The sequence below is a fragment of the Anomaloglossus baeobatrachus genome, chromosome 5, assembly GCF_048569485.1.
Source record: "Anomaloglossus baeobatrachus isolate aAnoBae1 chromosome 5, aAnoBae1.hap1, whole genome shotgun sequence".
NCBI classification, from domain to species: domain Eukaryota; kingdom Metazoa; phylum Chordata; class Amphibia; order Anura; family Aromobatidae; genus Anomaloglossus; species Anomaloglossus baeobatrachus.
Genome location: NC_134357.1, coordinates 537107995 through 537127554, shown reverse-complemented (window position 1 = coordinate 537127554; position 19560 = coordinate 537107995).

Sequence of the window (19560 nt, the reverse complement as noted above, 5' to 3'; positions counted from 1 at the left end):
GACATGACCTGGCCTCTTGGAGGTGGGTAATGCAGAGCTCTGCCTTACTCTGCGCGTCTCGCACTAATGAGGCCCTTTCTTGGAGAAGAGCTTCCCTTTTGTCTATTTCTGCTGGGGCATTTTCCATGTCATAAGTACTCAAGAATGTGATGTACCTTGCCAACAATCTCTGGTAGCAGTCATAGGCGGCAGATAAACGATTCAATGTGGCGGTTAACTCTGCGGCGTCACTGTTGGAGCGTGGAAGAGCTGCTAAATAGTGATCAACTTTGCCCCATAGATGTTCTAGGTTATCATGGATCTCGTCTCTAGTAGTCTCAAGGTTCTCTCTGACCTTTTGTGTCGGCTTAGATACACGTTTGGGTCGTACGTCCTGCTCTGCAGTAAGTGCGGACTCTGCTCCTGCAGCATCTTTGGTGTCAGGAACACGATGCATTAAGGGAAGTATAAATAGTCTCCATCTCTGTCTCAATCTCATTAAGGGAAATGCTATTGGATTCACAGAGCAATTGTTTAAAACCCTTCGAACAGGCACCGACCAAATCCTCCCACTTCTTACGAAAAGATGTATCGCTCAATTCTCCATTACACTGTACAGACTGCAGATAACGGCCCCTCATACATCTATAGCTCCTGCCGACTGCCGGATCCACCAGACTGGGGAAACTAGTCCAGGAGGTCGGTGCTGTGTCCTGGGGTAACAGATCTGTAGCAAGAATGGGGCTGGGTAAGATGTTATATGTTAGGAGTTAGAAAGGGTCGTACCATATTGTGGGGGGGGGGGGGGGCGTTACTGTAGGAACATTACAGTATGATGAGCAAAGAAAACAGCTCACTACTATGAGAGCAAGGAAGATGCTAGAATGCGTGGGCTCCTTCCAAGGATAACGTTATTTGTGTCACATGATATGAGGCGTGTTCAAAATGCAGCCTGATGTTTCCATATGGAATAATCATTATTTTTTTAAGTCCATGTGATCACGAAGTTGTTTATAACCGAAGCGCGGGTTTTATAACCGAAGACCACCAGGAGGCGGGTGCAGGGGGGAACAAAGCCTGCATCATTATAGTAGACAGGACTAAATATTGCCACGCCCACCAACCAAGCCGGTCACACCCACTAACCAAGACGGTCACACCTGCTAACCTGAAAGGAGCCCATATATTCTAGGCTCAACCATAAGAGCAATTAGTGATTCCTCACTTCCTGGTTTTCAGAGCTTGGTTTAGTGATAGGCAGTCCGGCTCTTGTTTGTGATCCGGTTCCCATGGCTCCAAAAACAGCCGGCTCTTTTGGATCCTAAATGGATCCCCATTAAATATGTGTTCATCCCAGGTGAACACATATTTAAGATTATATTAACGCCGCTGAAACCCGCATACCCGCTGCAAGTGAGTGGGTTTTCATTGAGGTGGGTGGGGTTTCATCCATTGCACACCGGACTTTTACACCTAGTGAGAGCCATTTAGAGAATTTAGTGATTCTCACTGTGGTGTCGGCTCCTGTAAGTCACAGCAGCGAGCCGGCTTTGTTTCGGATCGTTTGCGCATGATGTATCACTAGTTGGGTTGAATGTGTCAGAGGAAAACGGAAAAAAGCATTCTGATACTTTGAAAGCGGGAAAACACCCCCCAACATACAATCTCAGAGCTGAAAGGGTTAATGCCGCATGCACCCTAGTAATGGGGAATCTCCACATACCTCCACCTGCAGAGCCACACACTCTTACAGTGTGGATATAGCTGAAAAAAACACAAAGAAAGGAGCAGCTCACCAAGTGCTAAGCTTGATGCGGGTGCAGTGCACGGAAACTCTGGACCGGCCACCAGGAATCATGATTAAAGAAAGCATTACCAGCATCCGCATAAAGAATATATTGAAAAATAAAACTTTATTCCAAATCCATAAAAAAGAGAAAAATTGTTAAAACAGCCGTGTAGACAGAGGTCTACACTTTTCGAGTGGAAAACCGCTCTAAAGGGCCATTTACACGCTGCGACATCGCTAACGATATATCGTCGGGTCACGGTGTTTGTGACACAAATCCGGCGTTGTTAGCGACATCGCAGCATGTGAGACCTATGAGCGACCTTAAACGATCGCAAAACTGACAAAAATCATTGGTCTGTGAGAGGTCGTTTACTTACCAAAAATCATTGTCTGGTCATTAGCGATGTTGTTGTCGTTCCTGCGGCAGCACACATCGCTATGTGTGGCACCACAAAAACGAAGAACAATATCGCACCTGCGGCCGCCGGTAATGAGGAAGGAAGGAGGTGGACGAAATGTTATTTCCGCTCATCTCCGCCCCTCCGCTTCTATTGGACGGCCGCATAATGACGTCGCTGTGACGCCGAACGAATCGCCCCCTTAGAAAGGAGGCGGTTCGCCGCCACAGCGACGTCGCTAGGCAGGTAAGTATGTGTAACGGGTGTTAGCGATGTTGTTCAACACGGGCAGCGATTTGCCCGTGATGCACAACCGATGGGGGCGGGTACGCTCGCTAGCGATATCGCAGTGTGTAAAGTACCCTTTAATCCTGACATACAGTGGAACCTTGGATTAAGAGTAACTTGGTTTAAGATCGTTTTGCAAGACAAGCAAAGCTTTTTAAAAATGTGTAACTTGGTTTAAGAGCGATGCTTTGCAATAAGAGAAAATTCCCACCGTGCATGCTTCCGGTTCCATCCTTTCACCGTGCTCTGATCCGCTCTAGAGGTAACTTTCTGTATATATGTACTGTTTACTGTATACAGTATACCATTATACAGTACAGTATATACTATATAGCATGTCTATCAATTTGCATTTGTGGATACAGTATTGTACTTTCTTTCTGCTACACAGTACAGCACATTAATTGTACTGTACCTCTCGCACACCAATAATCCTGCTGTAAGCTAATGTGCAGTTTAATTTGTTTTATGTTTTTTACTGTACAGTACTTTATTAGTGTACTGTAATTGTATATGAATACCGAACATTATATTGTATTACTGTAATAGGTTTGTATAAATACAGTAAATATTTTTGGGTTGTGGAATGAATTGTCTGCTTTTCAGTTATATCCTATGGGAAAATTTGCTTTGATATGAGTAACTTGATTTAGGAGCACACTCCCGGAACCAATTATGCTCATAATCCAAGGTTCCACTGTATGTCTAAATGTTAGAAGGAATTTAATAGAAAATGCTTAATTAGGCAAATACATAAAAGGTGAGAACTCCCACAACCATCATTAACCATGACATCGCCAGGGAACATAGTTGACATAAATGAAACTAGTTAGATTCATTGCCCAATATAAACAAAAAAAATAATAATAATTTTCATACAAAACAAACCTCTTTCAAAAAATGTATATGTAGACATAAACATATTTATCTGTGTATGTGCACAACTTGTGTCCACATTATGCAGTGTGTCCACCGCCATTAACTTGAGAACGGCGGCAGCTATAGGCATAGAAGTGGTGTCTAGGTATAGTAACGTAGCCATGCGCTACGCATTGAAACCACCTATAGCGTCATCTGGTGGAAAACAACGGAGTTAGCATTTTTATCTCGAAAACGGAACGAGATAGAGAAAATAAGTGAATTACAAAGTTGTAGGGCATCATCAATTCAATACGAATCGACACCTGGCATACAGAAATGCTATGATATGAAACCCATGACCCCCCCAAAGCATTAAATGCTGGTCACGCATATGGCGCTTATTTAACTTTTATGCTCACAGTGGTCACCATTAGCTGCAATGTACATCTGGACTCTGGACAGCATACTGTATCTTGCTGCTGTACCGCCCTGCGGGCTCGGCTGCGACCGCCGAGCCGCTCAGATCCGTGCTTGTACTGCGAGCCTCTCACGGACACGGGGGTAACGTCGCTTTGCAAGGGAGTTGGCGCTACACGCGGGGACTTGGGTGAGGAATTCCACGGCTGGGGCCGCGGTGGTTTGGTTTGGGATTGTAAGTTCGTGACGCCACCCACGGGTTGTGGTGATTGTAGACACCACCGCTGCGGTGAAGGTATGGGGGCTCCCGGGAGCGGTGTAATGGCGCAGCTAGGTGTTGACCCCTCCATGGGTAGGGGATGTTGGTCCAGGGGCCCAGTTGGTAAGGGCTGGGGTGCAGGGTGAAGTGTTGCGGTGCGGTGCCTGATCGCACTGGTGTACTCACTCTGACACAACACACTGGAGTCTCTGGTATACCAAACGGAGTGATGAACGGGGCCCGCAGCTGGCTGCAGCTTCTCTCAGAATAGGTTGGTGGTTTCCGCCTTTCTCCTGCACCTCTGTGTGTAAATGTTTGACTCCTATGCCTAGACACCGGTAGTCCGCTCCCCGACTTGTATATGCCGTAGGAGCCCATTTACCCACAGACGCTGGCCCTTTGGGTCTCTATGCCTTGACGGTGGCTTTACCCTGTATGGTTGGGCTGTTGTCTTCTAACGGGTCTTGTGTGGGATAGGTCCTAAAGTCCAGTCCGCAATCAGTTGATTTGACTCAGCCATGTCGGTTCAGGGCTTTGTACTGGGTCTGAGTACCCCTCCTGGTGCTCCGGTTTCCAATCGGTTCCCCGGTTCGGTACCGGCGGGCCACCGCCCGACCCCGGTCCCTACGGTTCCACCGGCTGTAATCCCAGCTCCTGCAGGCGGCCACCACCATCTGCCTCCTTGCCAATGGTGACTGGGCTCCGACCCAGCCACCTGGTAGTCTCTTGGCAGGCCTGGACACAGGACTGCCCGTGAACTTGACTGCTCTCCAACTCCTCTAGACTACTCTGCACTTGTACTTGACTCTGTGTTTTCTCGCCTCCAGGCCTGTAAACTCCTTGGTGGGTGCAGCCAACTGCCTGGCTCCGCCCCCCTGTTGTGGACATCAAACCTGGAGGGTGATGACAAGGTTTTTAGTTTGACTGATGTCACCTAATCGGGAGGGGGTGTGGTGTTGTGTGTGACTACCTGGGAAGACCTGACTAGTCCAGGGCGTCACATTCCCCCTTGGTTTAATGCAGACCATCCGCGGGCTGCCCGTCCATCACCAGTTTATTTTTGCTTTCTGGAAAATAGTATAATTGTATTATGTTCCCATTTTTCTATCATTTGTGCAAACTTTCAACATTTTTAGCTTTTTGGATCTTCCCTTACGGGAGGCACATACTTAAACGTTACGAACGTAAAACATTTTTATTAATACGGGAACTGGGTCCTCAATCACCCACCCAAACAACCTAGCCTTGATGCTGCCCCTAAGAAGTGGGCAGCACCCCTTTTCCTTAGTCCAGGAACGGGCCCAGGTATGTTTTAACGGGACGGGTGCAGGTTTCACAGTCCTTTCAGAGGCCCCACGTCCAGGGGACCCCTGACTCGGAGGATGGCCACCGGTTGTAGTGGTGGCGGGCCTCGGCCAACAGCTTCCCCCAGGCCCATCCTCCAGTCTGCCTCTCCGGAGGCGGTGAAACCGGCCGGCCGGTTAAGGGAGGTGCTATTTACAAGCCCAATAGTTTTTGGGTGGCCTGCCAGTTCTCGGCCTTGTCTTTATAAAAACGGGGGCAACAAAAGTCCCAACGGGGACTTGCAGTAGGGTCCCAATGGGGACTGTGTCACATGGGCAGCCGGGTTCCGCTGTTAACTTTCATTTTCTTAGTTGCTTTCTGGTCGGGGGCGAGGGATGTCATCCTCTGAGGCAGACTCTGCCTCACCCTCGTAGAACTCCAGTACACAACAGGCTCGGCGGGAGAGGGCCATCCGGTACCCGTTCCCACCATTCTGCGGGATGTACGTGACCTCCATGTCGATCAGGCCGGGGGTCTCCTCACCTTCCGAAACCGGCTCCGTGTCGGGCCTCGAGTCACTGCTATCCGACTCTTCGGGAATGGCGACGGGATCCTGCGGGCCAGGTTCCACCCCTTTTTCAGCTGCGGGCCACTCACCGCCAGCTGTTGCACCGGGGGCCGCAGCCAGCACCTCCGGGTTGGCCGCTCCTTCAGCCCCCGTGGGCACTGCCGTGCCCTCTTCCGGGCCAACGATCTTAGTGGTATCTGGATCCTCTCGGGCCAGGGCCGCGGACTCCGCTGCCGGTGGAGGTGGCAGCGGGCCGGGCGGGGAAGCAACGGCGGCCGGCACGGGCAACGGGGAAGACCATATAGGGGCCAGGGGCAGACCGGGTCCCTCAGCTGCAGTGGCCGGTCCCTCGGGGACATAGGAGCGTGGGTCACCTACCCGCTCCGCAAAAATGGTCTCCACCTCGTGCGACCGCAGCCAGCTCCTCCACCTCGGCTGCCCATCGATCCATCAGGAGGTGCACTTCGTCTTCGTTGCGGCGACACAGTAGCATCGTCTGGGCCTCCAGCCACTCCGCCGATCCGGGCGCGGGCTCCGGGAACTCAGGTTCTCCTGACAGGGCGGGCATGGTGATGTTGAGGAGTCCAGGAACCAAACAGGTAGCAGAGTCCTGGCGTCCCTGCCTTTTATCTCCTCAGTCACATGAGGCTGGCTCTTCACCCGCCCCCCCTTGGTATTTTCCGAGCACTTCACTTGCTTTTTGCTCCGCTCCGCTCTCGGGGGGCGGGGCTTTGCTTTCGCGCCCTTTTTTTCAGGGAAGACGGCTAGGGCGGGAACTGTTCGCATCCCAAGATGGCGGATTCTCCAACTTTTCAGTGGGGCGCCGCTGACTGGGACTTCAAGGCGCACTTTCACAGGTAAGTGAACGGCTCTATCCTATTCACAGCGCCAGAAGAGTCGATGTGTACCGCCCCGCGGGCTCGGCTGCGACCACCGAGCCACTCGGATCCGTGCTCGTACTGCGGGTGGTGGTTCGAGCCTCTCACGGACCCGGGGGTAACGTCGCTCTGCAAGGGAGTTGGCGCTACACGCGAGGACTTGGGTGAGGAGTTCCACGGCCGGGGCCGCGGTGGTTTGGTTTGGGATTGTAAGTTCGTGACGCCACCTACGGGTTGTGGTGATTGTAGACACCACCGCTGCGGTGAAGGTATGGGGGCTCCCGGGAGTGGTGTAATGGCGCAGCTAGGTGTTGACCCCTCCGTGGGTAGGATGTTGGTCCAGGGGCCCGGTTGGTAAGGGCCGGGGTGCAGGGTGAAGTGTTGCGGTGCGGTGCCTGATGGCACTGGTGTATTCACTCTGACACAACACACTGGAGTCTCTGGTAAACCAAACTGAGTGATGAACGGGGCCCGCAGCCGGCTGCAGCTTCTCCCAGAATACGTTGGTGGTTTCCGCCTATCTCCTGCACCTCTGTGTGTAAATGTTTGACTCCTATGCCTAGACACCGGTAGTCCGCTCCCCGACTTGTATATGCCGTAGGAGCCCGTTTACCCGCAGACGCTGGCCCTTTGGGTCTCTATGCCTTGATGGTGGCTTTACCCTGTATGGTTGGGCTGTTGTCTTCTAACGGGTCTTGTGTGGGATAGGTCCTAAAGTCCAGTCCGCAATCAGTTGATTTGACTTGGCTCTGTCGGTTCAGGGCTTTGTACTGGGTCTGAGTACCCCTCCTGATGCTCCGGTTTCCAATCGGTTCCCCGGTTCGGTACCGGCGGGCCACCGCCCGACCCCGGTCCCTACGGTTCCACCGGCTGTAATCCCAGCTCCTGCAGGCGGCCACCACCGTCTGCCTCCTTGCTAATGGTGACTGGGCTCCGACCCAGCCACTTGGTAGTCTCTTGGCAGGCCTGGATACAGGACTGCCCGTGAACTTGACTGCTCTCCAACTCCTCTAGACTACTCTGCACTTGTACTTGACTCTGTGTTTTCCCGCCTCCAGGACTGTGAACTCCTCGGTGGGCGGAGCCAACCGCCTGGCTCCGCCCCCTGGTGTGGACATCAAACCTGGACGGTGGTGACAAGGTTTTTAGTTTGACTGATGTCACCTAATCGGTAGCGGGTGTGGTGTTGTGTGTGACTACCTGGGACGACCTGACTAGTCCAGGGCGTCACACTGCATGTTGTGCAATATGGTAGGTGACAAGTAGAGATGAGCAATGTTCGAAGTTTGAGGTTCGCCAATTTCATGTTCGAGTGATTTTGGGGGGTGTTCGAGTCGTTCGACGAACTCGAGCCTTTTGCTAAAAGTTTGCCAGTTCGAGTAACGTTCGAGAACGGTTCAAGCACCAAAAGCGTGGCTTTTCACAGTAAGTATGGGCGCACCTTTCGTATCTGCATGCGTCCTGCGTCCCCAGCACAATCCCTCTCTCTTTCCTACTCACCGATCACGGGCGCCGCGCTGCACGGCTGTCACAAATCTCCAGCGGCATTTCCTCTTTTGAAAATGGCTGCCTCTTCATTATTCAATTAGTTATTCTGTGCTTCCCCGCCCACCGGCGCCCATGATTGTTGCAGTCAGACACGCCCCCACGATGAGTGACAGCTGTCTCACTGCAACCAATCACAGCCGCCGGCGGGCGGCTCTATATCGTGCAGTAAAATTAAAAAAAAAAAAAAAAAAATGCGGTTCTCCCCATATTTGATACCAGCCAGGATAAAGCCACATGGCTGGAGACTGGTATTATCATGATGGAGAGCGCCACATTATGGGGAGCCCACCACCCTAACAATATCACCCACCAGCCGCCCGGAATTGCCGCATCCATTAGATGCGGCGGTCCCGGAACTCTACCCAGCTCATCCCGAATTGCCCCGGTGCGGTGGCAATCGGGGTAATAAGGAGTTAATCATGACAGGCGTCTCCCCAAGACACCTTCCATGATTAAACTGTAAGTGAAAGTAAAGAGAAACACACAGCTAAAAATCCTTTATTTGGAATAAAAGACAAAAAAACACCTCGTTTACCTTTTTATTAAAATACCAAAACAACAATCCAGGTCCGAAGTAATCCACACAACACTGTCAGCTCTGCTACATGAAGATGACAGGCAGCGATCTGTGTCCTCTCCACACAACAGCTGAAGTAAGCCGCGCTGTCAGCAGACTTCTCTCTGCAATGTAGACCTCAAGATTACCACATCTGGCTATGTTTCTCAATAGAGCCAGTAGCTCAATGGATAGAGCTCCCGTCTAAGAAACATTAACATTGTAATAAGATCTATATAGGTATGACATCAAGGGAAGTAAGAGTAAGGGAGCATGTGAGGGACATTCGGGCGGCAACCACAGCGACCAATGTGGCAGAATTAAAAACTATACCGCGCCACTTCAAATTGGTTCATGGATGCAACCCTAGATCTTTTATGGTCAGGGGTGTTGACGTGATTCACTGTGGGATTAGGGGGGGAAATGTCAAAAAGCTTTTGGCCCAACGTGAACTGAAATGGATTACCATTTTGGACACAGTCACACCAAAGGGCCTTAATGAGGCTCTAAACTTTGCCCCGTTTCTATGAGTGGCTCTTGTCATGTACTGCACCATTCCCTTCCTTTTTAATTTAAGGGATATTTTTAATTATTTTTTATCAGGTTTCTTTTTGGCCCCATTATTAATTTTCAGTGTTCCTAATTTAATTCTCTTGCCTTCATAGGACCTTGTCTAGTTATTATCCATTGTGATCTACATGTCGGACTTGGACCTGACATCGATTTTTGGAAAAATTGTCCGCACATGATTCCCTTAGGACATGGACGTACTGTCACTTTAAGAAGATCTCTGCATAATAATTCTCCTGTTTCTTGTTTTTATGTAATATGACTGATGCCATTGTTATCTCATTTCTGTGGTCGTATTTATGGGATGGCAAGGATACTTATTGATTGCTCACATTTTTCATTTCCAGCTATTAGCCTGTCCCGCCCTCTGGTTGCTGTGCGCGTTCCCATCGCGCGGTATCCTGTCCCCGCTGCTTGCCCGGCGTCCTCTTTGGTGGGGGTGGATGTTGCGGACCCCTGGGCCCGGGGGTCCGCCGCGTCCCCCCTCACTGGATTGCCGGGGACGTGGTGCGGACTTTTGCCGTGCTTTGGCGTACGCGCCGCCATGGCAACCCGATGGCTGATTGACGGACTCTAGCTGGGAGCTGTGTCCCGCCCTCTGATCTCCGTGACCCGTGCGCGCCGCTCGCCTTCCTTGCCCGCCCCTTGGCCGTCCTTACTGGGTGGGGGTGGCCTTGGAGCACGTGTGCTGTGCTCCGGGCTCCCTCTCCCATTGGACGGCTGAGGGGCGTGTGACGTTGGGCGCGCGGTGCGCGTGTGCGTCGGCGGGGATCCGATTGGCTGGGACACATTTTCCAGGTCCTGGTCAGTCCAATGAAGTCTCGCGACTTCCGATATAAGGTCCTTGAACGGCAATTGCCGTATACCTTCCCTGATGAAGCCAGCAGATGTAATCCGTGCGAAACGCGCGTAGGAAGGCTCCTTGCACTGTCGTGGGACGCTCTGGTGTTCACCCCCCTTCTTAACTATGTGTAAGTTATGGGTTCTTAGGGTCTTTTGTATGTGACTGGCTTGTTACTGGTGACCCCTGCCCTGTTTAAACGGACTTGTGCCGAATTGGCTGCACAACTTCATGTGCCCGGTCAGGGTGGAGGCGCCACATTTTTTAGTCATTGTTTTGTGACTTTTTTCATGATTGGCTTGATTCTTGGAATCTCTGTCCTGCCTTAGGGATCTATGCTGATTTGGCTATATATAATTACGTTTCCCGCCAGGACAGAGACGCCATAGGTATTAGCCAGCCACTTACGCTTATTTATGACCCTTTGCCCTTGCTAGTTATTTATGTCTACTTGGGGTGTTATCACTTCTGCTTTCCCACTTATGTGTGGTAATTCACCTTGTTCTCTATTAGCACTACATATGTACTTTTTCTATATGGATTGAAACTATTTTAATATAATAAGAAATTTGTATAATAAAATTTTGGATATTTTTACACTAACTGCCTTGCAAGCTCCATCTTTCTTTCTATGTTTATGTGCCATATGGAGTGGCGTTGATTTTTTGATGCGAGATGTGCCTTGGTTCAATGTTCTTGTGTCTCCTTCTCTCTGCAATGTAGACCTCAAGATTACCACATCTGGCTATGTTTCTCAATAGAGCCAGTAGCTCAATGGATAGAGCTCTCGTCTAAGAAACATTAGGTCACGAGTTCAAATCCCGGCCGTCCCGGTAAAAAATTCAATTTATTTTAAATTATAATTATTTATTTATAATTATAATTTAATTTAATTATGCACTGAGGGGAGGAGCCGGACATCGGCTGTGAGCCGCGGGACACACCTCTAAAATCGGAGCAGTTCATGGAATGAGGCTGCATTGCTCACTCTCTTTTTCCCTCTCTCCCTCTCCCTCTTCTCTCTCTCCCCCTCTCTCTCTCTTGTTCCCCTCTCTCTTTTTTTCTCTCTCTCTCTCTCTCTTTTTCCCCTCTCTCTCTCTCCCTCTCTTTTGTGGGGGCAGCCCGTAGCTGCCTGCTGTACCTTGCTAGCATACAAAAAAATGGCGAAGCCCATGTAATTTTTTTGGGGGGGAAAAACTCTTGCATCCAGTCCTGGATGAAGTATGCTGAGCCTTGTAGTTCTGCAGCTGCTGTCTGTCTGTATGGAGGAGAGCAGACAGCAGCTGCAGAACGACAAGGCTCAGCATGCTCCATTCACTAGTGTATGCAGGAGAGCAGACAGCAGCTGCAGAACTACAAGGCTCAGCATACTCCATCCAGGACTGTATGCAGGAATTTTTTGCCACCCCAAAAAATGACGTGGGCTTTGCCATATTTTTGCATGATAGTCAGGTACAGCAGGCAGGTACGGCTGCCCCCAACCCCCAGCTGCCTATTTGTACCCGGCTGGGAACTAAAAATATAGGGAAGCCCTTTTTTAATTATTTCATGAATTTCATGACAATTAGAAAAAAAAAAAAATCGACATAGGCTTTGCCCCATTTTTGTGTCCAGCCAGGTACAACTAGGCATCTGGGGATTGGAATCCACAGCACAGGTTGGCCCGAGGTTTCTGGGCCCCTCTGCTGCGAAATGCAGTCTGCAGCCGCCCCAAAAAATTGCGCTTTCATAGAAGCACCATCATCTGGCGCTGTATCCAACTCTCGGGTGGCTTGATGGGTAATAATAAGTTAATACTAGCTTTGTTTTACTAGCTAGTATTAAGCCCGAGATTCTTAATGTCAGGCAAGTTTGACCCGGCCATTAAGAATCTCCAATAAAGGGTTAAAAAAAAAAAAAGACACCACAGAGAGAAAAAATACTTTATTAGATTTAAATACACAGACACATTAGAGACTCCATGTTTATTACTCCCTGTCAGTCCTCCATGATCCTGCTCTTCTGTCTTCTTTCTCCTTCAACCCATGCAGCTCTGCTATATCAGACAGCACTGCATGGGAGGAAGACGCTACTGCTTCCAGTGCAGTCTATTCACTCAGTGAGTGAGCAGCAGTGACGGTGACGTCACCACTGACAGACGGGTTACCATAGCAACGGTGCTCCGATCACGTGTGATTCCCGGTGCCGCTATTCAGCGGCTGAGGCATCTAGTCCCTGCATGTGGGCTGACTCTGTAAAGAGCGCTGACATGCATGGACGGGGAAGCCGATCATGTGCCAGAGCATCTAGCCGGTAAAAGGACAAGCTCAAACGAGCACCGCTTCCTGGAGAGATGCACTGACAGGACCTATGACATCTAGCCATGTGACCAGTCTGTAGCCAATGAGATAATAGACACGTGACTGGTCACATGCTATTTTGACGTCACGATAGGTCCTATCATCAGTGCTGGTTACCGGCAGGATGCAGTGATTATCGGAAGGAAAAGCGGAGGGGGACAGGGTGCAGGACGCGTCGCGGGGACCTGTAAGTGTTATGGCAATGTTTATTAACTGTATGTGTACATGTATGTGTTTGCCTCCCATTGTTTTCAATGGGGTTCGAGTGGTTCGTCGAACATTCGTCGAACGGGGCCTCCGTTCGACAAACCGAACCGAACTCGAGCCTTCAGAGGTTCGCTCATCTCTAGTGACAAGTTTGCACAAGCATCTGTGATACGTCGTTGTAGGTCCTGCAATGTTGGTGGAGGGGTCGCATACACCTGCTGTTTTATGTGATCTCACAGAAAGAAGTCCAATGGGGTCAGATCAGGTGAGCGCGGAGGCCACTCCACGCAGCCACCATACCCAATGACTTGTAGGAAGGTCTCCATGAGGTATTGCTTCATGTCCTCAGCCTTGTGAGTTTTACACGTTCTTATCATAGCATTTCTGAATGCAAGGTGTCGATTCGTATTGAATTGATGATGCCCTACAACTTAATTGTAATTCACTTTTTTTCTCTCTCTCGTTACGTTTTGGAGATAAAAATGCTAACTTTGTTGTTTTCCCCCAGGTGGCACTATAGGTGGTTTCATTGCGTAATTGCGTAGCGCATGGCTACTTTACTATACCTAGACACCACTTCTATGCCTATAGCTGCCGCTGTTCTCAAGTTAATGGCGGTGGACAGGTTATGGGTGGACACACTGTATATCCATAACAATAATAAACACAAATCTAGAAAAATATAGAATAAATGCAGTACAAATGCGCAAATATATAAAGCGCAACCAATTCAAAAAATACAAAAATCCACAAAACTCAAATAAATAATAACAGAAAAGTCCATGACCAATTTATAATGGTAGATAAACCCACCCAGTATGCAGGGCGAGCTGGCCCAGGGGGCAGGGGTGCAAGTGCCCCCCAGGCTGCTCTCCTAGTAGCTGTACACGGCCAACTGCCTGCTGCATGATGCCAAAAGGAACCTGAAGACCCACCTCTTCCGACAAGCCTACAACCTGCCGTAACCCTCAGTCTGATACAGCGCCGCACAATCAGCTGTATCCTAACCTACTGTATCCTCATCTATCCCTTGTAGACTGTCAGCCCTCGCGGGCAGGGACCTGTCTCCTCCTGTACCTGTCTGTGTCTTGTACTGTTTATGATTATTGTACTTGTCCCTATTATGTATACCCCTTTCACATGTATAACGCCATGGAATTGTTGGCGCTATAATAATAAACAATAAAAATAATTACAGTACACATGGCCATGCGCTGCCTTGTCTCCTGTACTGTAATGTGGCGGTGATCCGGCCACATCATACAGGAGACATGGCCATGTGCAGTTCACTGTGTGTGGCCATGTGTGTTATAATGATGTCATGTAGCGCGTGCTGCCTTCTTCCCACAAAAGAGGAGCATCAAACAGGTATGTGAGCCCCATGGGAGGCAAGAGAATAAGTGTCCCCAATCATCAAAACTTAAAGCACCCCCAGTATGTGTGTGTAAGTCTGTGTGTATATGATTGTGTTTGTCTATTTATGTATGTGTATGTTTATATATTTGTGACTGTCTTCAACTATGTATATGCTTCTATGTGAATAGATCAGTGTATGTGTAGATGTAGACAGTATGAATGTGTGCACACCTGTAAGCAGTGTGTGTGTGAACGTCTCTACACCATATGGGTGCACATTTGGGTGCACGTCTGTACGCCGTGTGGGTGCATGTCTGTACGCCGAGAGGGTGTGTGACGCCCTGGCCTAGCCAGGTAGTCACAGAAGAGTGCATCCTCCTTGGTAATACCACACACCTCCACATGGTGCATATGAGCAGCCGCCCTCCCCCCCCAGGGTAGAAAGTGAAGAGAGCAGGAGGGGAGGAGTTGCGTTTAGTTGTACGAGAGAGGCAGAGGAGTGAGGTGTGTGTCTCCTGGGCTGCTGGAGAGAAAGAAAAAAAGCAAGCTGTGTGCCGAAGGAGCCTGCAGAGAAAGGAGCAGAGCGGTCAGGGGTTGGAGCCCCTGGACTGCGAGAACAAGTCAGGCATTAGGAAGGACCTGAAGTGGACCGGGGCAGGGTAGTGGCCCGCTGACATCGTGAACGGGAACCCGGACTAGTGCAGGGGAGTGGACTCCCTGTTCCAACCAGAGGAGTTAAGCAGACTACGAAGGGGCCCCTGCTCATTGTGTGCCGCCCCCCTGCCAGCAGCCGACGCTACTCGGGTCCGGACCTTCAGGGGTGGTGGCACGAGGTTCTCTGAACCCGGGGGTCTCGCGGTCACTCCGAATTAATGGGTGGACATATATGTACGGGCTGAGCCGTATTAAGTTTGTGAGGCCACCCACAGTGTGTGGTGAGGTTTGACACCACCGCTGCTGTTACAGGGCACCCGGGGGAGATGTGAAGCAAGTTGTTAACCTCTCCGTGGGCAGGGATGGTGGCCCCGGGACCCGTTGGGCTGGTGCAGGGAGAAGGGCGACCGCAGAGGGTGCTGGTGTACTCACTGTTAAGAAAACACACAAGTCTCTGGTAAACCAAGGTGATGATGGTCGGTGCCCGCAGTCGGCTGGGTTCTGCTCCCCCACCAGGCTGGTCGTCTCTGTCTTTCTCCTGCACTGTTTTAGTGAGGTGGACTGCCTGTGTGTGAAACTTCAGGAGTCCGCTCCTCGCTGGATGTTGCCTAAGGAGCTGTGCCCGCAGACGCTGGCCCGTGGGATCTATGGGCCCTGGCGGTGGCCTTTTATCCCCCTCGGTGGGCTGTTGTCTTCTATGAGGGACTTTGGGTGGGACAGGACCTCTAGTCCTGGCCTCAATCGGTTAATTAACCAGTTCCAGTCACTTCTGATCCTGGCTTCAGGGTCCAAGTACCCCCCTATGTGCTCCGGTTTCGGAGTCGGTTCCCCGTGTCGGTACCGGCGGGCTACAACCCTGTCCCGGTCCACCTCGGTTCCACCGAGCCGTCTTCCAGACTCCTGCAGACAGAGACCGCCATCTGCCTCCTAGCCAGTGGCACCAGGGCTCCTACCCTGGTACCGTTCAATTTGGTTTTTCTCCTTTGCTGGAGCTGCATACAGCTCCAGCCCACATACCTCTCCAACTTGAACTCTAATACTTTCTCTACTTGTTTTCCCACCCCGGGCTGTCTAGACTCCTCGGTGGGCGTCTTCCAACCTCCTGGTTCTGCCCCCTGGTGTGTCTGTCTAGCCCTAAGGGGGGTGACTAGGGTTTATGTTCGGCTGCTGTTGCCTAGTGTGGGAACGGTGTTGTGTAGGGGCCTACCTTTGACTAAGTGGCCCGGCCAGGGCGTCACAATTGCACCATGTGTGGAACCCAGACACTACTCGCCCACGGCTCCCGGACACTGGTAGTTTGGTTTACAAAAGGACTGTGTTTACTGACCCTCCACATCAGTACAGCCTCATCCAGCCCCACGACTACCAACTATAAGTTCCCTATGTCCTGCCTCCTAAAGACTGCTTCCTGCAACCCTTCACAATACACTAGGCCCTGGGGCATCCATCCCTACCCACGGAGGGGTTAACATCCAGCTGCCATCCCATCGCCCCTGGTTGTCCCACAACAGCAGCGGTGGTGCCATACCTCACCACACACCGTGGGTGACGTCACAGACAATCTCCCTTGTAAAATATCCCCTTTTCACTTATGGGCAGAGGACCGCTGCTCGAGCCCGGGTCCAGTTCCCACTCGAGCCACAGTAAAGCCCTGGATCCGAGCATCCCCGAGCAGCCCCTTAGCTATGGTCTGGCCCTCGCCCGCAACAGGTGCACGTCTAAATTGGGGAGCCGGCTGTCAATCATGACATCGGAAGTCGCTCACTGTTAACAAAGAAGAGAAGAAAAAAAGCCGCCACTTTGTTGATGTGGCGTCAACAAAAGCCGCTGAATCGTAGGGAGGAGTAGTCTGTGACCGCACTGTGCTGAAAAAGAATGGCACCGGGCACAACTGGCAGGTAGGTAGCAACTATCAACCGCCCTCTGATACAGTTTCGGCTTGACTTGTGTTCCTGCCATGGTGGTCATCATATGAAGCCAAACGGAAGCTCCTAGGAAGGTTTCTTCTTCCTACCGTTTTGTATTTGCTCCCAAATATCATAATTTGGTTATAAAAATATAAAAGTATTTAAATCATAAAGATTTGTTCAGGGACCTTGTTTGGAGACCTAAAGACCCAAGGCTGAAGATTCATCTCCAAAAGTCTATAAGAGAGGGAGGATTGGGAAGTCTGAATTGTTTTCTCTGTTTCATAGCTACATAACTGGGAGCCTGGAAACGTATAAATCAGCAGGTTTGGATGAAATGGGCGATTCATCAGGTTCCGCGCCTTGCTACTTATATTGGGTATGATATTTGGAAACAGAAAAACTCAGGACAAAACCAATTTCTGAAAACCCAACACTGAACAGTTTAATGTGATTTGGTAGAGCATGAAAAGCAGTGAGAATTAGTAACACACTGATCTCACTCCAATATGGAGGAACTGCACTTTCCAGAACATATTTTTGAGCGAATATAAAGTCTGGATTGCAAAATGTAAATATAAAATATCCATAATCCAGACAAAAAGACTGACGGCACTCCAAAAATTCAGTCTGAACAGGTGCAAAAATGAACATGACATAACAAAAAAAAATACAGTTGCACTCTGAAATGCAAACGCTTCCAAACAATGAATGTAAGAATATAAATAAGCAGTACTGCTTAAGGAAATCTAGGAAAAATGAAGATATTTAGCATACAAAAATGGCCCTTTCTATATCTGCCCAGTAGCCACGTCAAGGCATATCTCAATACTGGAAGCCTACACTGAACTGAATCATCTCTCAGACTAAATTTTGGGAGTGCCGTCAGCTTTTTGTCTAGATTATGCAGTCATACCCTCTGACTGTGCATCCCTCCCCCATTAACCACAGGTGATTTTGATCTCTAGTAGCAGGTCCTACTTGCCCACACACTTGTAGGTTTGTAACCCAGAAAGAGGCTTCAGTTCAGTGCAGTTTTCCAGTATACAAGGTATGCCTTGATGTGGCTACTGGGCAGATATAGAAATGGCCATTTTTGTATGCTAAATCTCAATTTTTTCCTAGATTTCCTTAAACAGTGCTGCATATTTATACTCTTACATTCATTGTTTGCATTTCAGAGTGCAACTATCTTTTTTGTTATGTCATTTTCAGTTTTCCACCTGTTCAGACTGAATTTTGGGAGTCTTTTTGCCTAGATTATGGTGACATGTATGAATTTCATATTCCTCATCATTTTTCTCAAACCTCCCTCCCTTTAGAAGGCACTGCCGTCTGTCATTCCCTTTCGGATTCAGAAACAGTCGCCTCCGTGAGGTCACTCTGCCCCTCAAGACACCTACTGGTAGGGCAGTCTGGAATCCCTGGCAAGAGATGGCGAGTAGTAGGTTTAGGACCCCACCTTTACAGGGACCCTCTGGGCAGAGTCATACTTTTCTACTCGCACTTTAATTTATGGTGCCGGTTTTACACAGAGTGATGTTCTTTACTTTAAAAAATAATATTCGACTCTGGTACTGGGATAGTGGGAATTTGGTGTTGAGTACCATACTCTTATCTCATACTTGAACATAGTTATGTTTTTGTCTGTTCTTTTATATCTTGGTTATATTCACAGATATGCAACTTATCAAGGTAAACATGCTTTATCACGGAGGGGCTCATGGAGGATAGACAACATGCGCACCAGGAGGAGGTGTCATACATTAGCCTTCACATTAGCATACGTTAAAGTTCTAGGATGGTTAAGTTAATGAGCCGTAATGTCAAGGGACTAAATTCTGATGTGAAGCGGAGATTGGTCCTCCAGGAGATGCGCAAATCTAGGGCTGAAGTGGTGTTTCTGCAAGAGACACACTTTGCAGAAAAAAAGCTCTTTTAAGGCCTTGTGCGCACTTACCGGATTTTGCCGCGGATTTTCCGTGGATTTGCTGCATGTTTCGCTGCAGAAAATGTTCATAACATCTCTGCAGTGAATCACCAGCAAATCCTATGGAGAAAAAAAATCCTGTGCGCACTGGGCGGAATTTGACAGCTGCATGTTTTGCTGCGGGAATCCCGCAGCAAAAACAAGTGCATGTCACTTCTTTTCCGCACATCGCTGCGGGATTTCACTCCATTGACTCCAATGTTAATCATGAAATGCCGCAGGGAATAACGCAGGCAGCAAATTCTGTGCGGTTCACTGCGTTTTCCTGCGTTATTCCCTGCGGTATTTCGCGGTTTACCTCCGGTTATGTGCATCGCTTGTCTGCGGTTTTGCAGGGAAGTGATGTCATTACAGGAAGAGGAAGCCGTGCAGAGAGTAAACACACACAGATCACACACACACAGACATCACAGACACAGAACACATAGACACAGACACATAGAACACACATAGAAAGAAAACGGAAATATAGAAAACAAAGAACGTGGGCTCCGCTGCATATTTACCATCCAGCCGAGGTAAGCACACAGCGGCGGCCCGGTATTCTCAGGCTGGGGAGGGAGAGGGGCAGGGTTAATGTCCCCCGCCTCACTCCCCCTCCGGCAGCCGAGAATATCAGCCGCAGCTGCCCCGGCACTGTCGCATACATTATGCGGCAGCACCGGCGTGTCCTCGGCTCTTCTTGCCACCGTGTAGCAGTGGCAGCAAGGTAATACAAGGGGTTAATGGTGGTGGGGGACCACCGCCATTAACTCCAGGCTTGATCATGGCAGCGTCTATGTGACAGCTGACATGATCAACCCGTAAGTAAAGTGAAAAAAACACAGACACCGAAAAATCCTTTATTTTAAATAAAACCAACAAGCCT